General features: G+C 32.0%; 1 pseudogene; it reads left to right on the forward strand.

Moving 5' to 3' along the window:
• Positions 1–471: 471 nt before the first annotated feature.
• The window catches only part of LOC113087777 (A disintegrin and metalloproteinase with thrombospondin motifs 20-like), a 36,362-nt pseudogene continuing 14,333 nt past the window's right edge, over positions 472–22,500 (forward strand).

The following is a 22,500-nucleotide window of genomic DNA, read 5'->3' on the forward strand; positions in this document are numbered from 1 at the left end:
CTCTCCTCTCCTCTCCTCTTCTCTCCTCTCCTCTGCTCTCCTCTCCTCTCCTTCTTCCTCTCCTCTCCTCTCTCAGCCTCCTCTCCTCTCCTCTCCTCTCCTCTCCTCTCCTCTCCTCTCCTGTCCTCATCTCTCCTCTCCTGTCCTCTCCTCTTTTCTCCTCATTTCTTTCTCATTGCTCTCTGGTGTTACTTTTATCTTTCACATTGTTTTCTAGTTTATTTATTTATTTCTCACGAATCTCTGGTATTTCTCATCTTGTTCTCATTGGTCTCTGGAGTTTCTTATCCCTTTTTTTATTTTTCTGGTGTTTTTTTAAATTCTCACGAATCTCTGGCGTTTCTCATCTTGCTCTCATCACTCTCCAGTCTTCTCTTCTCTTTCTGGAGTTTCTCATCTCTTTCTCATCACATGCTGCTTGTTTTCACCGTTCTTATTACTAGGGTTTCTAATCTAATTCTTGTGTCGTAGGTTACAACGTTGTGGTTCGGATTCCTGCTGGTGCGACCAACATCGATATAAAGCAGGTCAGCTACTCAGGATGCCAGAAGATGATAACTACCTTGGTGAGTTAGTACAGATAGCCAGATCAGATTACTCTGGTAATACCACAGTACTCTGATACGTGTAATATACACTGAATGATTGATGTTTATATGTAATGATATTGACGTGGCACTCATATGAAGAATAGCATTGCTATTGCAATGGCACATGTCCAGAACAGCTGTGGTATTACAATGCTGCTTCACCGTGACTCTTCCGGGAATTCAGGGTCACAGGGAGAGCAAACTCCGGATGATTGAACAGATGCAGAGGTGCTAATGAAAGTGAGTGAGCGTGTCCAGGACGTTTGTGTAACTGTTCACACTCGGGTCAAAAGGCCAAATAAACACAAACACACACAGATGATGAATGAGACGTGACCTGAGGTTCACTGTCCAGGTCTAGGCCCATATTCACAGACCCCCTAAAAAGATCTTAGCTAAGTGTTTTTCTCTTAAAACCTATTCAGCCAGCTGCTTAGACAACCTTTTACTAAGGAATAGAGAGAAGTCTTCAAGATGTCAGCATGCTTAATAACTATGAAAAATAAAAAAGTGCAACATTATGTTACCGTATTCAAATAAAGATTTTAAAATGCAGTCACTAATGTCACTAAATAAACAAGTATACGTTCAGCTAACTGTCAGACTCTTACATGTGTGCTTCTCAAAAACAATTAGTGAATATGCATATAAAAAGCCTTTTAATTAACAGAGAAGAATAATCATGGCTGATTGTAAGACATGCACATGTAAAAGAAAACCAAAACTGGATGCGAGAACAGCGGTTATTTCTTGCTCGGCTGGTTAATGAGCACAAGGATATAATCAAAGGAAAATTTAGAATTGGGATAGCCTCCAAAACTAAAGGTGATACCTTTTTAAAAGCACATTATCATTACCCAGTGGAAAACCCAACAAGTGAACCAAACTGTGCCGTACCATGCATTGGAAAAGCACCATAGAGCAAAAATGTAGAAGTCCTGAATCTAGGACTGACATGCCTGTTGTTTTAAGATTTTCTCTTAGTTCGGCAAGTTATGAGCTACTTTTAGTTTTAAGATGTTTAGTGAATACAGACCCTGGTCTTTCTCATCTGCAGCTCTGTCTGACAGTCAGTCCAACTTCCTCCTGAACGGGAACTTCGTGGTGTCCATGTTTAAAGGGAAATCACCTTTAAGGGAGCGGAGATCGAGTACAGCGGATCTAACACCACGGTTGAGCGGATCAACTGCACAGAGCGGATCGAGCAGGAGCTCGTGCTGCAGGCAAGTGAACTACACCAGGCACAGTCAATCTGAAGAGGTTTACAGTGAATTACACAAAACACAGCACAGTTTTAGACTAATGAGCTGTAGAGCATCACAGGATGACAACAGAAAGCAGTCAGGCTAGATATCTGGTTGTGCATCACCTCATTTTGTTAAGCCTGAACTGCAGGCTTTTATTGGTATCTTTGTTTTCAGTAAATATATTACTAATAGATAAATTACCTAAGAATCTAAATTGGTGTGAGAATTGTGTAAGAATAAGACCAGTATTATTTTAGTTATTTTAGTACTATTCATACACTAGTATAGTTGTATTAATATTTAGAATGAGCTTTTATTTTTAGATGTTCAGTTTTCATTGTAATTTTAGTTTTAGTATGTTGCTTCATGCTTTGGTCATTTTTTTATTTTATTTTATATAAAAATCATATATATATATATATATATATTTTTTTAGGTAAAATATACATTTCCTTAAAAAAATCACTTTATGGTTTTGAAATATTGTAGCTTTAATTTGTTTATTTCAGTTTTTAGTTATTTTAGTGCTTCAATGAACTAAAACTTCAACTTTTTACATAAACATTTTTCATGTAATGTTTATATTTTGTTTTATTTAAGATTCAGTTAATTGAAATGATTCTATATAAAAATAAATGTAATTTTTTCAAACATACATTTATTTTATTTATTTTTATAATAACATTATTTCAGCTTTAGAACTTTATTTTTAATTTAATTTAATTTAATTTAATTTAATTTAATTTAATTTAATTTAATTTAATTTAAAAGTTAGTTGCCCAGGCAAAAAAATCATGTACAATTAATATTTTATTTCAACTTTATTAAATTAAACTGATTTATTAATAATACCAAGGCTGAATACGTCTTTATTCAGAAAATACGTCTTGATTTAAGAATATTTAGATATGTTTTCCTGAAAAAAAAGACAAAAATGCTGGTAAATGAAATAATTATTTAATAAAATGCTTTTATAAATGATTCTGCTGTGTAATAGCACTGAAACGTCTTAATCTGAGGGATATTCACAGGCCTCCTGTGTAATGAATCTGTTGTCGTCTCAGGTTCTATGCGTGGGAAACCTGTATAATCCTGACGTCAGATATTCCTACAGTATTCCCATCGAGGAGCAGAGACAGCAGTTTGTGTGGGATCTGTCAGGTCCCTGGCCAGGAGTGCAGCCGCATGTGTCAAGGTGCCGCTTCAGTTTGGGCATTTTGCCTGGTTTTCTGTCCTTAAACACCTTTTTAGCTGAAAGGAAGCCACTTCCACATCATCTGTGTGTTTGTCTGCAGGTGAGCGGCGGCGGAAGGCTGTGTGTGTTCGTAAGAGTGATCATTTGGTGGTTTCGGAGCAAAGGTGTGAGAATCTACCTCGACCCAGAGGCACAACGGAGCCCTGCAATGCTGACTGTGAACTCAGGTACAAACACATTTAAATTTGTCATGCAGCATTCCCATACTAGTGATGCAGCAAAAGGAAAACTTCAAATTCTGCAAACACATTGAATTGACTGAGAATATTTTCATTTTAAATGTTTGATTTGGTATTCAGTCTTTTTTGCATTTAAATACATTTACATTCTCATTTAGCAAACGCTTTTATCCAAAGCGACTTACAAATTATGACAATAGAAGGAATATAAGAGTTGAAGGTTTCATTAGAGGGGGTTTTGGACACCTCCTTCACTTTTAACCATAAATAAGAAAATTCTGTAACAGCCATATAAAATTTTTTTTTAGGAACAAAATGTAATGTAAATAAACGGGATTGATATATGAACAAATCTCTCTTTAAAAAATTAAAGTCTGATATATGTAAGGGCTCCTGAAGTGGGAATGTTCTGCTCAGTGCAATAGATAAAATAATTAGAAACAGACTTTATAGAAACATATTGCAATTGTTAATTTTCTTTCCACTATTCATTTTATGGAGACAAAATAGCCCAAACTCTCCATATTGACCAGTGCAGGTAAAAAGTAAAATATTTCATTTGACTTTAAAAAGAGGTTTTTTCTTGCTTAAGGAAATGCTCTGAAATTAAAATATTGTTTACATGTGATATTACAGTTGTGCGAGAGGACAAAATGGTCAACCCTATTCTCACTGTGGTTGATGACTCCATCACCAACTGTTTATAATTTTTAAATTAATTAGCAGGATTTAAAATAGTTATTTAGTTAATGATAACAACCCTGATGCAAGTCACATCAACTACTAATGTGAACTATTTTCCATCCGGCTTTTTAAATTTTATACATGTGCAATCATTTATAATGCATGCATTTTTTTAACACTACACGTTTTTTTTTAAGTAAAGAAGTTTATTACTTTTACAAGAATGTACTACTTCAGTCTTTCCACTTAAAAATTTCACGTTTAATACCATTGTTGGGCAGTAACGCATTATTAGTAACACGTTACTGTAACGCAGTTACTTTTGACAGTAACTAATACTGTAGTTCGCAGGTTCGCGAATCATTTCAGTCAACACCTTAGCATATGTATGTATGTTTCTCGAAATTGATTATGAATAATTCAGATTGCTTTCATTTATTTAATTAAAAATGTTTTGTGTTATGTTGTCCATTGTTAATAGTTTTCATACTTAAGCTGTGAAAGGAACATTTTTAAGGGCTCAACACAACACCTTTTATGATGCAGAAGCCACTTTAGTTTTTGATTCTGAATATATTATTCAGGTGTTTTGTTATTTATTTCAGAAATCCTTATGATATACAATATTCAGTTTGTGCTGGTCTGACAATCAAAATAGTGTTTAAAAATGACTTTCTGTTTTACTTTGTGTTTTTATAGAGCATAACGCATAAAAGCACATTAATGGGAACATTAAATAAAGTTCTTTAAGAAAGTAACTAAAACGTTACTTTTAATAGTAATGCATTACTTTTTTGTTTTGTTTTGTATTTCTTAGTAACTAGCACAACACTGTTTATTACAATGTTACTTGCAGTTTATTTGTAATTGATTGTAAAAAAAATTACAAGAAATTTCTCAGACAAAATTGTTTCTACAGCAGTTTTTTCAGTGCATTTCAAAGATTATGTGACTGGATTTTAAAGCTTGCATTTATCTTCTGTTGTTCACATTTGTAGCAAAGAAACAGAGGATTTTTTAATTTCATTTAATGTTTTTCTCGTCTCCTTAGGTGGCACGTGGCGGGGCGGAGTGACTGCTCCAGTAAGTGTGGCCCGGGTTACCGTACATTAGATGTTCTGTGCATGCGCTACAGCCAGAACAAGAGGCCAAGCGAGCGCATGGAGGCCAGAGTCTGTGCAGAGCTGCCCAAACCGCAGATGCGTGAGGGATGTCATGGGGACTGTCTGCTCAAGAGCTGGCAGTACAGTGCCTGGTCTCAGGTGATGCACAATACAGCTTATATCCTCCGTTATTCTGCACCCTGAGCTCTATAAAATTATAATATTAAAAAATAGATCACCAAATTTAAATGTTGTATAAAACCAGTGTAAATTATATATAAACAAACACCTCAATAAAAAACTTTGAGAATATAAATATTAATAAATCTGATAGGTTTTATGTATGTTAGTGATACTAAAGTGTAGAAACAAACTCATTATTTTTTAGAAATATATGTTTTTTTTTACTTAAACTTATAAAAAAGCCCTGAAAATTAACAAAAAAAAAAGACAAAATATTTTTTTTTTACTTATATTAATGAGAAAATAGAAAATATAAAAATTTTATATAAAATCTGAAAAGAAAAAAACTAATTCTTATGTATTTTTCTAGCCAAAGATATAATAGGGAATGTTTAAAAAAAATCCTATAAATGCATTTTAAACAATACTAAATTGAATCGATATCAAACAAACTGGAATTAAAAATTATAAAACCTGGCAAAGAACATACGAACAAACTCCTCTTTAAAAATCTTCAGAATATAAAGAGGAATAAAATTGCTAAGTTTGGTGTCTGTAAGTGCTGCTGAAGTTGAGAAACAAACTCATTTTTAGAAAACAACCTTTATAGATACGTAATGTAATAGAAATCTATAGACTCCAATAGGTAAAGTGTAATAATACAATTTGTGTGAATGATATGAACAAACCCCTCAATAAAAACCTTCAGAATATAGAGAAGAATAAAACTCTAAGTTTTGGTGTGTGTAAGCTCTGCTGATATGGAGAAAAATCTCTTTAAAAATATGTATTGTAATTGGAATCTATAGATGCAAATAGAGGACATGCAATAAATTGAAAACCAAACCAATGATATATGAAAAAAAAACACAGTAAAAACCTTCAGAATATAGAGAGGAATAAAACTCTAAGTTTTGGTGTGTTTAAATTCTGCTGAAGAGGAGCAAAATCTCTTTAAAGATATGTATTGTAATTGGAATCTGTAGACGCGAATAGAGGACATGCAATAAATTGAAAACCAAACCAATGATATATGAAAAAAAAACACAGTAAAAACCTTCAGAATATAGAGAGGAATAAAACTCTAAGTTTTGGAGTATGTAAGTTCTGCTAAAGTGGTTGAAAAACCTTTTAAAGTTATGGATTGTAATCTAAATCTACAAGCACAAATATATAGTATTATAAAATAAACTCTTTCCACTAGTCTAAAATAAAACAAGTTATGAAAATCCAAATATCCCAGAATCTCCCATTTGAGCAGTGAAAATTAAAAAAGAATTAATGTCTGTAGTGTCTTGCCTTTAAATGATGAAGTGAAGTAAATATATAAGGATCAGTAAATTTGCACATTACTTTTATGCTGTTACTCCTGATTTTATACCATTTTGTAATGTGATGTGATTGTGGTTACAGTGTTCGAAGAGCTGTGGACATGGTGTCCGGACGCGGCAGGCATACTGTATGAACAATCTGGGTCGCAGGCTGGTGGAGAGAGAGTGTAGCGTGCAGCAGAGAGTCCTGAGCGAACCCTGCAATGACGTGCCCTGTCCCGACTGGAGCGCCAGTGAATGGAGCGAGGTACTGACCACAGCTGAACCACACACTAATCACACACAGTACAACAGTAATTATATTCTGAAGCATCATGATGCCCTCATGCTGTTTTGATCTGGTGTTTCTTATAGTAGTACTGTATACTAGTTGAACATCAGGGTTATTATAGATAAATAAATCTTAAAACTAAAATAACATTTCAAAAAACAAAAAAAAACTGAAATAGCATATATGTATATTAAAATAAATATTTTATTTCAGCTAATTACTAAGGCAGGATTTCTCATTTTCAATTAATTTAATTTGATGTTAATAAATAAGTTAATTATTATAATTTGATGTTAACTAAATAAACCAAGACTATAAAGAATAAACGTGAAAAAACACTGTAATTTAAAAAACTAATAAAAATGACAAAAACACACAACAAAATTACTGTAACTTTAAAATGAAAACAGAAAATGTAAAACATAAATGAATAATAATAATAATCCAAAATATATATATAATAGGCTGTAGCAAAATACAAAGAGTACTGTTGTTTTCTAAATTAAATTAATCTAAAAGATACACTGGGGAAAGTTTTTAAAAAACTAAAGTGAATCAAAATGAACTGAATTTTAAAATTAATAAATTAAAAAATTAATATATACTACATGGACGTATTAATAAAATACTCAACAAAACTAATAAAACTGAAAAGAAAACTAAACATCTAAAAAAAGAGAGAAAAAAAAATTACAAAACAACACCACAAATTGCTGAAACTTTAATATTAAACTGAAACCATAAATATATTTTAAAATATTAATGTAAATTATAGTAGTTTATCAGTGCTACACAGTATCTTTACAAGCATGAACACTATAAATGTGCAGTTTTTTAGTTCCTCTCACTCAATGACAGATCCTTTAAATTGAACCATATTCAATTATGGTGGCATTCATTTATAAACAATATTTGTTATAAACGTGAAGCTTCACATTTTTTAAAGTGAAACTTAAACTAGCACTATATGTGCAATGTGTTTAACAAATAAATGTAGGCTAACGTACCTCTTTGATTCAACACAAATCCAATTTTATATTTATTTATGACATTAATTCCATATTAGTTTTTTATAAAATGAAATGGGACTTGTTTTCTGGAGAATATGGTACTGCGCAATCTGACTAACCCATCCTAACTAACCTATAGTGAATCTGTGCATCTGTTCACATCAGTGTCTGGTGACATGTGGGAAGGGTGTCAGACACAGACAGGTGCTTTGCATTCTGGGAGACGAGAATCTGAATGAACAGCGCTGCGACCCAAACACCAAACCCTCAGCAGTGGGCACCTGTGAGCTTCCCGAATGTGCGTCCTGGCAGGTCGGAGCCTGGAGTCCGGTGAGAAACAGACGCTCGGTTCCTTTTTCATGTGAGTTTCTGTCTCCAGACGTTCTGAATGTGAATTATGCACAGTGCACAGTGAGCTGCGGACAAGGATATCAGATGCGTGCAGTCAGGTGTGTGTCGGGAGCGTACGGCGAGACAGTGGACGACAGGGATTGTAACGCAGCCGCCAGACCTCGAGACAGTCAGGTGAACCAACACAATCACACTCTCCATCTGCACTAGTGCTCAAATCACGATTCTTAATGGTTTTAATGAAAGTAGTCTCTTCTGCTCACAAAGGCTGCATTTATTTGATCAAACGTACAGTAAAAATTTTGAAATATTATTATTATTATTTAAATTAGTTTTCTGTGTGAATTTATGTTAAAATGTAATTTATTCCTTTGATTAAAGCTGCATTTTCAGCATCATTACTCAAGTCTTCAGTGTCAGATGATCCTTCAGAAGTCATTCTAAGATTCAAAAGTTTGGGGTCAGATTTAAAAAAAAAAAGTTTTAAAATTAATACATTTATTTAGCAATGATGCATTTAATGGATCTAAAGTGACAACAAACACATTTATAACATTACAAATATATATATATATATATATATATATATATATATATATATATATATTTCAAATAAATGCTGTCCTTTGAACGTTCTGTGCATCTTTGAATCCTGAAAAATACAGTGTATTTTGGGCAGCAGTTTTCAACACTTATAGCAATCATAAATGTATCTTGAGCAGCAAATCAACATATTAGAATAATTTTTAAGGATCATGTGACACTGAAGACTGGAGTAATACATGATGCTAAATAATTAATCTTTGATCAAGAATCAATTACATTTTAACAGATATTCTTATAGAAAAGCTGTTTTTTTTGTTAAATTTTTACTGTATTTTTGATCAAATAAATGCAGCCTTTGTGAGCAGAATTGTCTTTTTTTCTTTTTAACAAATGTTAATATTTCCAAAATTTTGACCAGCAGGCTATAATAACCAACAGTATCTCTTACCTGTGAATCTGACGTGTGTGTGTAGGACTGTGAGTTGTCAGCTTGTCCTCGCGCAGCATCAGTGTTTAACACACCCAGACCAGCAGAAGTGGGTCAGAGACACACACAGTGGAGATACGGCTCATGGACCAGCGTGAGTGACTTTTCACATAAAATGATCTCATTTGACTCACTTGCGTTTGTTTTATCTCTTCTAATGAACACCTGAGACACAGTTGATCTTAGGGCTGCCCTCAACTAATTATTTTTTCTAGTTTACTTATGAATGTGTCAGGGAAAACCGTTGGCGACACTGACTTGCCATCTCCGAATTTATTTAATACACAAGTTTCACAATTTGAGTTGAATTACTGAATTAAATGAACTTTTCCACAACATTCAAATTTATTGAGATGCACCTGTATATTTTTCATGTCTGTAAGTCAAGTATACACAGAGTTTGTGCTCAAGTTCACAAAGACCGAGACGGCAGAAAGCGCGTCCTGTTGGCTTTCATGTTTATTTTACAAAAGCTCAATGTTTTGTTGTAATTGTGAGTGGAGCTGGATGATATTGTCAAAATTTATATCACAATATATTTCTTAAATTTGGTTGAAACGATATAATCCCGATATTGATATGAACACTACATAAAAGTTCATATAAATATTGAGAGGAGAAGACAATTCTCATATTACAGATGATGAGCCATATCAGCTGTCGATTAATGATAGGTGACCACTGAATATTTAAAAAAATTTCTGCAACTAATCAAATTTTGTTCGACCAAGACTCTTCTCGTTGACTTACAGTTAGTCGACTATCAGGGGGCCGGCCTTGTTGATAGGACCTCCATCTGTATGTATGTGTTGTGTGTGTGTTTCAGTGTTCGGTGTCGTGCGGCGAGGGCCGACGCGAGCGATACGTCAGCTGTAGAGACGCTCAAGGCGGCGTCGCTGAAGAGTCGTCCTGTGATCATCTTCCTCGTCCTCCAGACTCCTCTGTGTGTTTCAGTCCCTGCGGTCAGTGGAGGGAAGGAGAATGGACACCAGTGAGTCAAACACACACGCTTTCAAAGTCCTGCATGGTCTACATAAAGAAACATACACCACGTGAAAGGACATTGCAAATGCTCGGTCCTGTTTCATTTTTTTTTTTTTTATACAATAATAATAAGGGAAAGTTTTTTTTCATCTGTTTTATTTTATTTTATTTATTGTTTTATTTTTATTTGTGTTTGCCTCAAGTTTTTTATTTTCATGTATAAATTTTAGTTTTAGTACTTTTGTTTTTGTCAATATTTTTTTCAACATTTTAATTTAGCTTGAATTTATTTTTCTTAATTTTTTTTGTCATTTTAGTACCTCAAACTAAACTAACTTTATTTCAGTTAGTTGCCAAAGTAAAATAATTCATTTATTTATTTTATTTTTTTTGCTTTATTTTATTTATTTTATTTTTCATTTTACTTTGTAGTGTTTCTGTAGTGCAGTGTTTAATTAAGTTATTTTAATTTGAATAGTTTTATAAACTAGCATTATTTTAGTTTGTTTCCAATCCAACATTTGTTAAACTTAAATGTGTAAACTTTAGTGTAATATTTCTTATCAAATTTCTTTTTCACTGTGATGTTTCTGACAATAAGAAACCACTAAATTATTAAAACTTCGTTTTTATGATAAGTAAATACCATAACCACAAATAAACAATATACCAACAGTGAGCAATTACACTCACTATTATCCTCTCTTCAAAAACCATCCCCTATTATAGAAGTTTGCAATAAATTGTCTTTTATTTATTTGCTTACCCCTGTATTTCCCCACTAGATTTTGTTCTGTAATGCTTTATATTTGTTGAGATTTAAGATTTGTAAAAATAAATAAATAAAATAAATAAAAGTTTTATTTAACATTGTGCTGGTAAAAGAGGGAAATTATGTGCTACATAAAACTACACAAAATACAAGCATTCTGAATATGCACACATCTTTTTTCACACATCTACTGAAATTGAAACCCTGGTTGCAGTGCATTTTTTTCTGCGTGAAGAGGTGGTCTGGCTGTGTGTTGATTGTGGCGTGTGTTTTTGGTGCAGTGCTCGGTGTCGTGTGGTGTGGGTCGCTCCACGCGGCGGGTCGTGTGCATGAACTATCATCATCAGCTGGACGAGTCGTTCTGTGACCCAGATGAGCGTCCCAGTGCTGAGCAGGAGTGTGCGGCCGCCCCCTGCCAGTCCTCCTACCACTGGCCCAACAACCAGCCCCACTTCCCCTACGACCCCGGCAGCCACAGCTGGAACGTCCCGTCTGCAGACAACCAGTGGAGGACGGGGCCCTGGGGAGCTGTGAGTGACCCCTCGCTTACTCTGCTTCATCTTAATTAATGTTCACGTTAATAGTGTATTTTTATTCAAGTAATTATTGTTAAATGTATAAATATCAGGCAGAATTTTTATTTCAGTGCATCCCTAAAATTCCCACACGACTAAAATTTCTACATATGATCAAATCTATATATTATGATGCCATTTTATCACTGCATTGACTGTTTGAGTGCCTGATCATTATTAATGTTCGCTGTGCTTGTTCTCTGTCTCACATGTGTTTTGCAAGCAGTACATGCATGTTTGGATCTCCTTACACAGTCACAGTCACAGTCTGTTTGCTTTAGTCAAACGTTTCATATTTCATGCTCTCTGTCATCTGACTGCAATTTCCTTCATTAGCACATGTGCCCATTAGCTTTGATCCGCTGCTGCAAGCACTGATGCATGCTGGGATTGGATGAGTTCCAGAGTGTGTGAGGCTTTAATACTGGACTTTATTAGTGTGGCTTGTGGGATTATATGAAGATAACAACATGTAATACAGGCTGTAAAGAGACCTATTTTGCCGGAGGAACACAAACTCAGGAATCATCATCCTCCTGCTGATATATATGTGAGAAAATGAGGCCTTTAACCGCTCTGAACGATAATGACTCAACAGATACAGATGCATCACAATATATTACTTGATCACTGATGCAATGTGTTTTTCATATTACAGTACTGAGAATTAGAGGTCAAATGTGTTGAATTGGCATTGAAATAATTTCATAATGAAAAAAAGTAATGCACTGAGGTCTGTTTTGACCCAAAAGAAATACATAAAAATGTCTTAAAACTGCACAGCAATTAGTAAGGCAATGAAAGCGAATACGTTAAGATCCTCTAAAGCATTCTTTTATTTATTATTAATAAATGAAAAATATTAGTTATCTGATTTTTAATCTCTTTATTTTTAAGAGATATAACATGTTTCATGGTCGGGTCATTTTTGACCCGGGTATTTATGGAACATCATTAAGTGTCAAAAATACTTATTTATGAAGTTATATTAGTGTCTAAAAAAAATATTTAAATATTTATTTAGCCTTTTTCACATGTCTCAAACACTTTTTGTTGATAAATATAAATATGTGTATATATCTATTGATGAACCACTGCAAAAAAATCATCACTTTATTCATCTGAATGGAAAAGTTTTATACAAGTAAAATGAATTAGTTTTGTTTGAAAACTTTTCTGAGTAATATTTGTTGTTTTGTTAGAAATAGACATATAGTTTTATGAGCAATCATGAGTTATAAATTCAAAGGAATTTTATTAAATTCCAATGGGATTAATGATGTTATGTTTTTATAAATTTCATACAATAATATATTAAAATACAATTCCTCATCAATATTGTAAAAAAAAGTAGTTATTTTGCATCATAGTTTTTTGTTGAGTTCATGTGTACTTTGAAATTTCAAAGTCTATCTTAATTGTATCTATTAATCAAAAGGAAAAATGCAGTAATAATATTAAAAACTTATTTTCACATTCACTCATTAATGCGAAGTTGCTGATCAGATACAAGTTAAGACTTTTTTATAATTGTATGCATAATGAGGCTTAATTTTCTTAATGCAATATATAGGACTGAATAAATGTATAAATACCCAAAGGAAAATTGACATACAGTCAAACCTTTACAGTTTATTTGCTACAGTTTAGAAAATGGCAATAAAACTCAAGAGTTAAACTGTGTCAGAACAAATACATATTATGTCAGATAAACGTAATTTTTGATTAGTAGTATGCATTGCTAAGAACTTCATTTGAACAACTTTTGAAGGTGATTTTCTCAATATTTATATTTTTTTGCTCCCTCAGATTCCAGATTTTCAAATAGTTGTATCTCAGACAAAGGGTAGAGATGATTTATTTAGCTCAGGGTTAAAAAAAAAAAAACCTTATGATTGGTTTTGTGGTCCAGTGTCACATATCAAAAATGAAATCTTGTGTCTGAGTAGTTTTTGGTTTGTCTGTAGATTCTGATGTCCTGTGTTTGTGTGCAGTGCTCCAGCTCGTGTGAAGGAGGGATCCAGCGACGGGTCGTGGTTTGTCAGGACGCAGACGGACGCAGCACCAATCACTGCGATGAGAGAGTCAAACCTGACGAATCCAAGAGCTGTGAGTCTGGACCCTGTCCACACTGGAACCACGGCATCTGGGGCCAGGTCAGACACACACCTGCGCTTTCAGAGAGTTACATTAACATTACACTTAACATGGCTTAAAATGCTGCTTGAAGAATAGAATGCCATTTTATCATTTGAATCATTATAATATCCATATAATATTATGTTTATTTTTAACAATGCTTAATTAGTTTACATGATAATATTTATAATAATAAAATTATTATTTATTTTAATTCATTACATTTAATTCATTATTAATATAATTGTGTATTATTTTGAATTCCACAGTGTTTAACAAGTCAAGAGACACACTCATTGTAAATATTAAATATTATGAATTGATTCAGTAATATTTAATAATATTATTTATTCATTAGCAAATAAAATCTATTAACATTTTATTAACATTTATTATATGTATAATATGTTATAATATGTTTTAAATAATTATTGTACATAATAATAATAATAATAATAATATATTTTAAATATTACCTTTTTAAAATAATAGTGTATTTTATAATCCTCAATGTGTTCAACAACTGATTGATAAGCATTGATTATAAATATAACATTTCAGCAATTCAGTACCAAAACAAGTTTTAATAAGGACTATTAATAAATATGATATTATATTGTATTACATCATATTATATTGCTAAATTATATTTATTTAATAATAATATAATTATTTTGATCATATTTGAATAATAATGTGTTTTAAATATTATTTGTATTATTGCAAAAATTTTGTATTTATTTTATTTTTTATTTTTCATAAACCACAATGCTCAGAAAGTCAACAGCAATGATGGTTATAATAATAAATATGACTAATTCATTACCAGAAATACATTTTTCATTATTTTGAGTGGAAATAATAATAATAATTTAATTATTTGATTATTAATAAATGCATTTTATTGTATTATTTGATTGTATTATACAATCCAAAATGTTGAACAATAAAATTGTTGATTGTAAATATGAAATATAATTCAACCAGCATTAAGAGCATCACTAAATATAGATCGATGAGTAATGAAATGACTGTTTAACTCATTATTTGTGTGTTCTATGTGCTTTATGAGTATTTGTTGTACATAGATTAGCGACAGGACAAACTGTACTGGAGTCTCTTCTGTCTGGTGTATGACGTGCTGATGGTTGATCCTCTCTTCCTCTCTGTCCTGTAGTGCTCACGCTCATGCGGCGGCGGTCAGCGCACACGTCTGGTGGTCTGTCAGCGTCCCAACGGTCAGCGGTTAAACGAGCACAGCTGCGATGTTCTGGACAAACCGGCCGATGTGGAGCAGTGTAACGGCCAGCCCTGCGCCGCCGCCGCTTCATGGCACAGACGAGCGTGGAAGCCGGTACGATAGATAGCAGCTGTCTGTGTGTCTGTCTGTCTGTCCATCAGACGCCCAAACAGGGTTCAGTTCAGTTCGGAGCACACCCAGACAAAGATCTGGGGCCAGTTGCATAAGCTTAGCCTTGCCTCTATGTTAAGACACTTTCTTAAGAACCAACTAGCAGTTACCCATTAGACTAATCTATGATCTTATGTAACCCAGTTTTAAAAATCTTAAAAATCTTAAAAGAATGAAGTTAGATGAGTAGATTTAAGTCTAGTCTAAATCTTTCATGCAACTGGCCCCAGCTGCTCACCGTTTTGTTCATAATCAAAGTCAAAATGATAGTATTTTGTCAAGTATTTAAAAACAAATATCTTAATATTCTTAAATCAACATGCATTTACAAGAGACACAAGATGACGAAAAAGGCTTGTTTTCTAAAAAATGAATCAAAATGAAATGTGTTTCTTCTTAACATTAAGTAGTAAATAAATAAATATACACATTTAAATAATTTTGCTTAGTTAAAAAAAACATTCTGAACCAATTTGCTTAAAAAATCCATTGTTAGATGCCTGTTCTTGTTTTAAGTGAATATTCACTTCATTTTAATGCATTTTGCAGAAAGCAAGTGTAAATATCTTGTCATTTTGGTCCTCCAAGTAAATGCATCTTGATTTAAGAGTACTTTTTACTGGAAAACAAAAACCCAAAAATTTAAGAGGCACATTTTTTTGCAGTGAATCTTTGGGCCCCCAAGCAGATTAAAAACATGTTTGCACGCACTATGAATTAGAGGAAGTGTGTCAAAAAACGGATACATAAATCGTGCAATTTCTTTTTTTTTACTTTTTTGAGCTGTAATCTAAAAACACAAGTGTATATTTGTGTATAAGAGTTTAATATTTTTATTATTATTATTATTATGACAATTACCTAGCAGCCACTTATTGTATATTATATTTGTATCTTTGTACAGAATGAGTATTTTTTAAATCATCAATTCGTCTTGTATTATTTAATATTTCAAACTGGTGCTCGTGACGTTAACTTGTACAGAGGAAAATAATTTTTGTTAGTGTTTTTTTCTTCTTCTTTTTTTCGCGGTGTGAAATCAGTTTATATTTTCAGCATCGTGGCATTTTCAATCGTGGCTGCAGGATATAAACATATCTAAGGATAAATAACCACACTTTAGTTAGTTTGACAAGCGTTTGCGTCACTTCGACGTGGACTGAAACACTCAAGGAAAACTTGATAAATGACAAATGAAAGAAATACCTCATCATTCAGTCTCAAAATGCACTCACAAAATTTAAAAAAGCAGAAATGTAATAAAGTCAAATGATCAAAGATTTCAGCTTTGTCTAACCCTCATAATGCATTCAACATCTTGCCATTTCATAAAACTGAATTTATTAACTAAAACCATATTGTGCTTGATCAGTGAGTAAACATGAAAAAATGTTTGCGTTGTACTGTTATTACTACTTTTACTCATTTTGTAACAATTACAAATCGAGAAATTCTTTGAAATTTCAAATGATGGATGATCCACACCAAAAAAAAAACTATGACGCAAAATAAATAAATAAATAAATAAAAATATATATAAAATGCATTGAAGTGTATGGAATTTAATTACTTTTAATTCATAATTCATGGTTTTTCAAAAACAAAACAGCCGAAACATTGCTCTGAAAAGTTTTCAAATGAGATTAATTAATTTTAGTTGCATAAACTTTCAATTCCAGATTTTAAAAAGTGATCAGTTTATCAACAAAACTCAGTCCCCGAAGTATGAGATATGGTGAAAAGGTTAAATATATATTTTTTAAAAGTTTTTATACATTAATTTAATTTCATAGATAAGTATTTTTGGCTCTTAGTGGTGCTCCATAAATACCCGGGTCAAAAATGACCCGAACACGAAGCATATTATATCTCTTAAAAAGTAACTGTACAAAATTTGAAAAAAACTAAATGATGTGTATTTTAAGGGTCCTAAAGCGTTTGCAAAGTTCCATTCCCTCACTAAAAACTATGCAGTTTTTAAAAAAGTTTTTACGTGTCAAAATGCATTTTGAGGGTTATAGCGTTTGTACTGCTCGTCATCAGGAATAAACACTGAGATTTGGTGCTGATTAGGATTGAATCACTAAATACTATTACTTCATTGTTTGTCTAATGTAGCGCTGGGTTTTAACGTATTATAACATTATTTTTGTATCATCGTTTCTCAGAATTTGACTTCATGCGTCATTATCGTTAAGGTTGCAGTCAGTTCTGCAAACTAAACTTTGAGAGCATTTTAGCTCTTATTTTATCCACTACCATAATATAACCACAAATTATCGACTTTGTTGATTGACATGGGGAATTTTTATAGAGAAAATAACTGCTTAATTGAATTTTCGTGTTCCGGTTGTTAAACCTCGTTCACAGTGAATTAATTGCCATCTGAATGAGTTTTACCACGGTGCCATACAGATATATCACATTATTCTATATTTTTAGGAATATTTCTTAAGTTTTGGAACACAAATACCTCTTTTGTCTGCTCGCTGGCCATTTCTAATATTTCCGAAGGATTGTTTTATTTATTTGTTTACAGCCGGAGATTCAGTGCTGCAGCTTTTACATGCAAAATGTCTTGTGTGATTGTGTTTTGAATCATAAAGTACCTGTATATTTGTCTCAATCTTCATTGTGAAGCGATCAAGCGATTTATTTCTCTTCTGATCCGCTGGTTTCTCGTCTTTGTTTCTGTTCATTTTGTTCTGGTTTCTTTCTCTCTGTTCTCTCATGGCCGTCCCCATCACTCATGATGATGTATGATTTTGTTTTTCTCATAAATATGTTCAACTGAACGTCCCACTCAGTTTGTTCCAGAACTATTTCACACTGTAAAAATTATTAAAATACATAAAGGTTGTGAACGCTTGTGTTGTTTTCTCAGTCTGTTGGGCTTTCAGCCACATCTGAAGGGGTTTCTGAGTTCACTGAGTTTTTATCAAACATACTTTTTGGTTAATATGTGTATGAATATATAAGAAAAAAAGGGGAAAGTTTTTATTTTAGCTGCTGTAATTCTTAATTAATGTTATCATATATGTCATGTTTAACAGTTTTAGTGATGCATTTTTGCTAAGCATGAATCATGTTACAATATTTCACATTTTAATATATAAATATATATTTATGTAATATATAATGCAAGCTCAAAAACATAATCAAACTAAATAAAGGTGCATCAAATTAAAAAAAAATAAGTATAACGTTTTAGGAGTATTTTAGTAGATCTGAATTAATGTTAAGCAATATTTCATGTTTTAATATGTAATATTAAATATATATATTCAAGCTTCATGATATAATTCTAATAAAGTCTCTCAAATAGTATAAACTCAATAAAGCTGCATAAAATAACAAAATAATTATTAAAATGCTTTTTAAAACTGTTTAAGATGGATTATTTATATATATATACATCAGTTATATAATATTATGTAATATTTCATATTTTGATATCAAATATATTTATGTGATATATGATGTGAGATGTAATTAAAATCCAGCCACTTTGATCCTTCAACATCATTTTATTTTGGCAGGATCATGCATTAGGTAAAGATATGGAATCTCTTAAAGGTAATTATTCATATGTTTATGTTAGATACGTGTTTAGTTTCACAGCTTATAGAAATAAAATCCAGCTTAATGTTAGACACATTCTGCTGTTTCATCTTGAATTTGTTTATTTGCGTCCAGAGACATCAGTGTGCTTTATGAAAAGTGTTTTACGATGTTTTCTTGAAGGTTTATATAGTGAACTCCGCAGGGCTGCAGCTGGGAATCATTTGGCTAATGGCTCGGCTCTAATGCATTTGGCTTTTACAGCAACATTGGCTGATATTAATCAGAGCTGGCCAGAGTCCTTCATCTGAGAGGTAAAGCAGTGTTTATAGAGCAGAAAAACCCAAGGACAGCCTCGTAATCAGCTCAGGTTTCAGATGGCACTTAAAAGCCTCAAAATGCAGGATTGTGTTGCTTTAAGCGTTTGAGTCCAGCAAAAGACACACTTTCAAATCAAATAAAATATATGGTTTAATGTTGATACAGAAATGCAATTAAAGCACAGCATGGTTTGTAATGTCGTGATTTGCGTGTAATCCATTGGTGCATTTCTTTAAGAAAGACAGTCTGTTCTCTGTAATTGTGTTTATAACATCCTAAATTGCAAATTCTCTCTAAATAGCAGAAATAAAACATCCATTGATTCCACTGAACATCACAACAACATGCACATCCACTGATTTCAGTCACAAGAGATTCTTTAAAATATTGTTTCATGGTGATACAATTTAGTCATTTTTCTGTTTTTTGTCTCTAACTTTCTTATTTTCATTTTTTAAAGACATACTTTTCATTCAATCAAATATCAAACTTAAAGAACTTATATAATTGCTAGATATAATTATATAATTTCTTCTTTTTTTGTAAGAAACTATTGTTAATGCATGACATTAAGAGAATAAGGATTAAGATAATAAAGTAACTTAAAAGTAATCAAATATTTAATATTAAAATTATTTAGAAATACAACTTTAGTAGTTATAAAATGTAACAATTAAGAAAATGTGAGATGTAATAATGCAACAATATTGCATTAGTAATAAAATATCTATAAAATAAAATTTAATAAAGAAATTTAGACAAAAAAAATGAATAAGTAATACAGTATTTTAGTAATATGTTTTTAGACAATATAAAATACAGAAATAGTCTTTGCTGCTGATGTGGTCTTAGATAACTAACAAATACATGATTATTGTTATTGTAATATTGTTGAGATACTATTATAGTTTTATTCATATTCTGAAATATTAATAATATTCAGTTTTCCTTTTTCAGATAAATTCTAGTTAAAGTTTTAGCAATTTATAATTTTTATTAGTTTTTAATTTATATATTATTATCATCATGCATTTCAATTTTAGTTTTAGTTATATTTTAGTTATAATTTAGCTGAAATAAAAAGTTGTTTATTTTTTTTTTATTCTACTTTATTTCAGTTTTATATTATATTCTAACATGTATTTTATTGTTGTTGTTTTAGTGGTTTTATTGTCCGTTTATAAGCTCATTTCCAGCCCTGGCTGTGATCTGCACTAAACACTCTTAAACACCTGTTTCAGTTTTATGATTATTGCTAATATTTTCTCTGAGACGGGGGCCGCAATGATTACACCATCATTTGGGTGTGTTTTTGGCTTATCCCTCATAAATCATCCTGTCAGCGCTCTCTAATGATGCAGCCGCTCTCTGAATTTACCCAGAATCCCCTCGCTCTGAAAACATTAGTCTCCGCAGGAAGTCATGTGACTAGAGATGTTTGAATGTTTTATTATGGTTATGACAGTGTGATTTCACCTTTTTGTTAAATTTAATCACAAAACTAGCTGTATTTGTGTGTTTATAAGAAGCAGTAATGTTATTTATTCTCTTTACACTGGTGATTGATTGCAGTATTATGATGTAGTTTATTGGTATTGTTTAAACATGATAACTTACCTCATGAAATAAATGCATTGTGTCTACATTTATTTAGTAAAGATGTGAAATGAGAAGAAGGATAGCAGCTAAGAGAAAGCCATATTTACTGCATCTTAACCAGTTTAACTTGTGATAATAAATAAACGGTCTATATTATCAGAGATTTGAGTAGAAACACTTTCCAGAAAGCGCTTCTGGTTTTTGTTGTGTCTTGATGAGGATCCAGCGTTGCCAACTCATAATCAACTCAGTTAAATGTTTCCAGTAAAAACTGATTTAGACCATCATGATGAAGTCTGTTTTATTCTCCTGAAGACTAATTTAAACCCATGTGTTTAGTGTTGAACTGACCGGGGAGAGTTAGTACAGAAACATATTCATGCTCTTATGCAGTTCATCTTTAATTGATGGCCATTAGTCTGTAATTAAAGCAGGACATGGCCCTGAATCTGTCTGGTGTTGTGGTTTGATTCGAAGCTAGTGCTGATCTGTGATTGTAACCTGGCGGAGCGCTTCAGACATCATGAAGTGATTAGACTCGCATCCATGTGGAGAAACCTCTCTGATTTCACACGGGCTTTTTAAGTGTCAGAAAAGTTTCCTGTCAGCATTGATTACACTCTGTTATTATCATAAACTACAACTAAAAGCTGTAAAGAAGAAAAATATTAAAGTTACTTAAAATAAAATAAAATATTTCTAAACGACAAGTGAAATAACAATTTATAAAACTATATAGACTCATTTAATAATAATAATTATAATAATAAGCACAAAGCACAACAAAAATGTGTATCTTAAATTACAAAAATGAAATGAAAAGAAAAAAAAGAAAAGAAAAAAATGTAATATGTAATTTAGTCATCAGTCAAAATTATATTAATTTTGATTACTCTTTGTAGCATAAAAAATCTATATATAAAATTTAAATTGCATATATTGTCTGTCAGTATATACTATAAATATTTATTAGTTCTGTCAAATGATTAATCACAATTAATTGCATCCAAAATAAAAGTTTTTGTTTATATAATATATGTGTGTGTACTGTGTATATTTATTATGTGCATATAAACACAGACACACACACGTATATATTTAAGAAAAATATGTTATTTATATGTATATGTAATTTATATGAATGTAGGCTGTATGTGTGTCTTTATACATAATAAATACACACACACACACACACACATATATATATATATATATATATATGTAAACAAAAACGTTTATTTTGGATGCGATTGATCATTTGACTGCACTAATATTTATATATAATTTATTTGTATAATTAATATTTAATTACACATTTTATTATTGTAATGATATGAATAAACCTTTTTTTATTTGCGTTATATTCTCATTTGTATTTCCTAGAGTTTAGTGGTTGAGTTGAAATAGTGATTGATTGAAGGTGGTTTTATCTGAAGTAACTGAGTGTGGTTTAGAAAGAGCGATAGACTGAGACGAGAGGTTTTCTCCTGGCAGAGAGCGACGGATCTGGAAGCGTTTAGGACGGTTCTCTGTGAAACAGGGCTGTTCACATCACTTCAGTGAGTTTACCGCTTGTTCTGATCACTTTGACTGAATCCCTGAACGTTTCTGATCTGCTTAAATGTGTCCAAGATCAGGATCAGTTTGTTTCTTCATCAGGTTTGGAGAAATGTAGCACGGCTTCAGTATCTCACCAATGGAAGTGAATGGGTGCCGTCAGAATGAGAGTCCAAACAGCTGATAAAAACATCACAATAATTCACAAGTAATCCTGAAAAAAAAAAGCTGAAACAAATCCAGCATCTTTTTAATGTCTTTAAATCCATAATCAATAATAACTCTTCCTTCAGTGAAAAAGTGCATCTGTTGTTGTTTCTCAAATTGAAATCCAGACACAGATT

This window comes from Carassius auratus, unplaced genomic scaffold, assembly GCF_003368295.1.
Source record: "Carassius auratus strain Wakin unplaced genomic scaffold, ASM336829v1 scaf_tig00045285, whole genome shotgun sequence".
NCBI classification, from domain to species: Eukaryota; Metazoa; Chordata; class Actinopteri; order Cypriniformes; family Cyprinidae; genus Carassius; species Carassius auratus.